Source organism: Haliaeetus albicilla, chromosome 29, assembly GCF_947461875.1.
Source record: "Haliaeetus albicilla chromosome 29, bHalAlb1.1, whole genome shotgun sequence".
NCBI lineage: Eukaryota > Metazoa > Chordata > Aves > Accipitriformes > Accipitridae > Haliaeetus > Haliaeetus albicilla.
In genome coordinates, this window is record NC_091511.1 from 6,570,365 (window position 1) to 6,575,316 (window position 4,952).

The 4,952-nt window shown below is 54.2% G+C and overlaps 1 pseudogene; it reads right to left on the reverse strand.

Annotated features, from left to right (window-relative positions):
• Positions 1 to 1,509: 1,509 nt before the first annotated feature.
• Positions 1,510 to 4,431, reverse strand: LOC138682685 (olfactory receptor 14A16-like; annotated as a pseudogene).
• Positions 4,432 to 4,952: the final 521 nt, after the last annotated feature.

Sequence of the window (4,952 nt, forward strand, 5' to 3'; positions counted from 1 at the left end):
TCTGCTGGGAGGGCAGCAGGGCTGGGCACAAGCAAGCCAGGAGATTCCTGCAGGGTGTGGAAGACAGCTTTTTGACAGAGACACTCAATGAGCTGTCTAGGTCTGGTCTCTTCCTGACAGACAGGGTGGGTCTGCCTGGGGATGGGAAGAAGGAGGGCAGCCATGGCTGCTACCACCATGAGATGGTGGAGAAGTAGGACAACTAGCAGAATGGCAGTGCGGGACTGCAGGAGAGCTGCTTTCTGGTAGCTGAGGATCTGCTTGGACTGTGTTGTGGTTTCAGCCCAGCTGGTAACAAAGGACCACACAGCCACTCGCTCACTCCTCCTGCCCCCCTCTGGTGGGATGAGGAGGAGAACCAGAAAGTGGAAAAGAAAAAAAAAAAACAAACCGCAGAACCTCATGGGTTGCGATAAGGACAATTTACTGGGACAACACAAAAAGAGAAGTTACAACAACAACAACAACAACGGTACTAATAAAAGAATATACAAAACGAGTGATGCGCAGTGCAACTGCTCACTACGCGGAACCTGACGCGCCACCAGTTCCCCCACTGAAAACAGAGAGACACCTCCCCACCCCGCTCCCCATTTATATGATGAGCATGATGTCACATGGTATGGAATAGCTCTTTGGCGAGTTCAGGTCAGCGGTCCTGGCTGTGCCCCCTCCCAGGTTCCTATGAAAATGAACTCTATCCCAGCTGAACCCAGGACAGACTGTCCTGGAGGAGAAAGGGCCTTGAGTCCCTCCTGGATCTTCAGGGACAACGTCCTCAAAGCCCAGGCAGAAGCCAGCCTGATGCACAGGGAGTCGAGCAGGACCTGGCAAGAGGTCAGCGTGGATGAACAGGGACCCCCCTGACTTAGGAGGTCCAACACCAGAAGGAAGTGCAGGGAGGCTGGAGGGGGAACAGCCTGCCCGGGAGGCAGACAGACACCTGGTCTGTAAGTGCAGGCATGGAGCCAGCAAAGCCAGAGCTTGGTCGTGGCTGGAAATGGTCATGCATGGGGAGGGCACCCAGAAGGGCTTCTCTAAATGTGTTGTCAGCACAAGGACGGCAACCGAGGGAACCCTGGTCACAGTGGCCAGTGGGGCACGGGGATGGAGTGACAAAGCCAGTGTAAATACAGCAATTCCTCAGAACCAAGATTCTCCCTTGGGAGTCCTGCCACAGAGCAGGACTGGGACCGAGCTACCAGAGCACTCAGGGCTTACACCAAGCCAGGGCTCAGAAGGAGAGTGTGGGAGTGGAAAGAGAGCAGCTCTGGGAAGACGAATTGCTGTTGCTGCCTGGCAGTGCTGCTGTGCTGAGACTCTTTTCCCCTTCCCCTCTGCACACAGGCACTGCCCTGCAGCTTCACCAGGTTCTCAGAGGAACATTCTTGTACAAACAAGTTGCTGGAGGGTCCTTTATTCTGTTGAATAACAGAGCGAGAACTGCGCCTCATTTACACAGCCTCTAGGTCAAATTCTACAGGTAGACAGTGAATTACAAGTGGGATGTATAATAAAATTTCAATGAGCACAACATTATCACAAGAAAAACAAAGAACCCCCACCCCCACGCCCAAGAACCTGAGAAGGCAGGCTGGGTATTTAATGAGTTACATTATGAATGCTCTGTAGAAAAAAACAGGCAGTTTATTGCTTCTGAAAAGCACCCGCTCATCATTTTCCGCAGGGCATCCTTGAGCTCCTGGTTCCTCATGCTGTAGAGGAGGGGGTTCACTGCTGGAGGCACCACCGAGTACAGCACTGCCGCCACCAGATTGAGGGATGGGGAGGCGAGGGATGGGGGCTTCAGGTAGGCAAACATGCCAGTGCTGATAACCAGGGAGACCATGGCCAGGTGAGGGAGGCACGTGGAAAAGGCTTTGTGGCGTCCCTGCTTAGAGGGAATCCTCAGCACGGCCCTGAAGATCTGCACATAGGAGAAAACAATGAAAACAAAACAACCAAATGCCAAACAGACACCTAGCACAAGAAGGCCAGCTTCCCTGAGGTAGGAGCGTGAGCAGGAGAGCTTGAGGATCTGGGGGATTTCACAGAAGAACTGGCCCACAGCATTGCCCTTGCAGAGTGCTAGGGAAAATGTATTGGCAGTGTGCAGCACAGCGTTGAGAAACCCACTGCCCCAGGCAGCTGCTGCCATGTGGACACAAGCTCTGCTGCCCAGGAGGGTACCGTAGTGCAGGGGTTGGCAGATGGCAACGTAGCGGTCGTAGGCCATGATGGTGAGGACACAATACTCTGCTGCGATGAAGAAGAGAAAGAAAAAGACCTGTGCAGCACATCCCCAGTAGGAGATGGCCCTGCTGTCCCACAGGGAATTGGCCATGGATTTGGGGACAGTGGTGGAGATGGAGCCCAGGTCGAGGAGGGAGAGGTTGAGGAGGAAGAAGTACATGGGGGTGTGGAGGTGGTGGGCGCAGGCTACAGTGGTGATGATGAGGCCATTGGCCAGGAGGGCAGCCAGGTAGATGCCCAGGAAGAGCCAGAAGTGCAAGAGCTGCAGCTGTCACGTGTCTGCAAATGGCAGGAGAAGGAACTCGGTGATGGAGCTGCTGTTGGACATTAGCTTCTTCTGGGCATGGGGCACTGTTCAAGAGGGTAAAGACAGTGACAAGTTAGAAGAAAATTCTTTGACCTAAACATAATGCATTTGTCACAGAAACCCCACCAAAGCTGCCTCTCGTATTTCAGAAAGACCTTTGTAGGTCCCTTTCTTGAGCTGTGCTTGGTGCTGGCTGAGGGTGCCACTGGGAGCAGCGGGCTCTGCTTTGGGATCCTGAGGAGTCAGTGCTGCCCTACAGCAAGAGGTAAATGGGAACATGGGGTAATCTTAGTTTACATCCACTTGTCATGTCAAATAGCTTTTCAGCATTGTCACTGCCAATGCAACCAAAACTGGGGATTTTGTTTTGAGTATTTGTTCTGGTTTCCACACACCAATTAAGGAGTGCTTTTGGCAGGGCAAGAAGTGAATGTCCTAAAGATGGGATGTCCTGAAAGGAGAGTTTTGTCATTTGTATCACTGGGAGCCTGGGGATTAGGAGGGGATTGCGATATTTTACTCACATGGACAAATGTCTGAAATGCACCCAAATTCCCCCTCCCCATTCTTCTCCAGTGACAAGAAAAAAGGGAGCAGGGACAGGAGGACAAAAATGGATAAACACTACAGACCTGCTGCCAATGGAGGGAGAAGAGGGACAGATGGTAGGGCATTTTATAATTTCTTCTCTTCAGGGCTGAGGCCACTGAGAAGGTGACTGAGTCCCCATGGCCGTAAGGGCAGAGGATCTGCTGGGTGGGAGAAAAGACTACAGGTTTCTCCAGTGATGGCAGGGAGCTGCCCGAATTCCCCCTCCCATGGCATTTCTGGGAGCAGCTCCCTCCTCTCACTCCCTGCCCCTGTCTCTGCTGCCTGGAGCTGTCCCTGTCAGCAGCTGCTTCTCCATCCCCTTGTCTCCTCCCTGTCCCTGCTCAGAGACCCATTCCCAACCGCTGTGTGCTCAGCTCTGCCCTGCAGACCCCTCCTGGCAGCCGGGCACTGCCCAGGGGCATGTCTGTGTGTGCAGGGACTAAAGACCACGTCAGACAAGTGCTAAGGACAACTGGGGTCTCGGTGCCTTCTCCAGAGGGGAGAAATAAATTTTAGTCTCACACTGCCCACCCACCAAGATGATAAAAATTCAAAGCAAAGACTCCTTACTTTTCAGGAGAATGCAGCCTTGACATTCTTCTTGAAAGTCCCCTCGGAAATGCCCAGGGCTGAGCTGGAGCTCTGAGCAAACCTGACCCATGCAGCAGCCTCTCGACAGCAGAAGCACCCTGCTCTGCCCTTCCAGGGGTCATTTCTTTCATGCACTCCTTCTGCCCACACTGCCATGGGGAGTTCCCTGCGCAGGCTGAGTGCTGACCCTGGCAGGCAGCAAAGTCCCTGCTCCATCACTCAGCCCCTGAAACACCAGGACCCTGCTCTGAAGGACAGCCCTGGGCACCCCTGCATGCACACCCGGCTTCACAGCCCTGCAGCTGGTGCCAGGAGAAGGCAGCCCTCATGCCCTGTCCCTCTGACAGGGCAGCAGGGAAGCCCTGCTCTGCAGCACACCCTTCTCCTCTACACCAGAGAAAAAAAGAGTCCTCCTGCCAGATCCCATACACTGTCAGATGTCCCAGATCCCTGCAGGAACTGAAGCTCTATTGCCCTGCACCCACAGACTTACCATGCAGAGGGCTGGGAAGATTTCTCCCGCAGTGAGCTCTCAGCATCCTCCCACTCCACACTGCCTTTAAGCTCTCTCTGCCTTGCAGGTCTCCTCTCGATGCCTGCAGGCAGTGCCCCCAGCCCTGCTCCTGGGCAGAGCTGTCTCTCTGCAGCGCTGCCCGCTTGCCATGAGCTCCCTCTGTCCCAGGAGCCCAGCCCAGCTCAGCAGCAGAGGACCAGCCCAAGGCAGCACTTGCTCTGCCCCCTCTGGGCTCCCTCCAGCTGTCCCTGGGCCTCCAGGGGAACCTGCTGGGAAACAGGCTGAAGCAATCACGGATGTTCCCTCCCGCACCTGGGGAGAGACACTGCTTTCCAGCAGGGTCATTGCTCTGCTGAGAGACAGACTTAGATCCAAGAATCAACTGGTCTTAGAATCATAGAATCTTTTCAGTTGGAAAAGACCCTTAAGATCACCAAGTTCAACCATGAACGAAACACTAGCAAGTCCACCAGTAAACCATGTCCCTAAACACTGTGTCTTTGAAATACCTCCATGAAGGTGACTCAACCCCTTCCCTGGGCAGCCTCTTTCTTGTGCCATCATTGGGCAGGACACACAGACACTGACAGGCAGGGATCTCCTTTAGCCCTGCTGAGGGAAAGGGAGCCAGCTGAGTCCATGGAGGCATCTCATGCTGGGTCTGTAGTCCTGGGGCTGGAAGGGGACTCAGCTCCC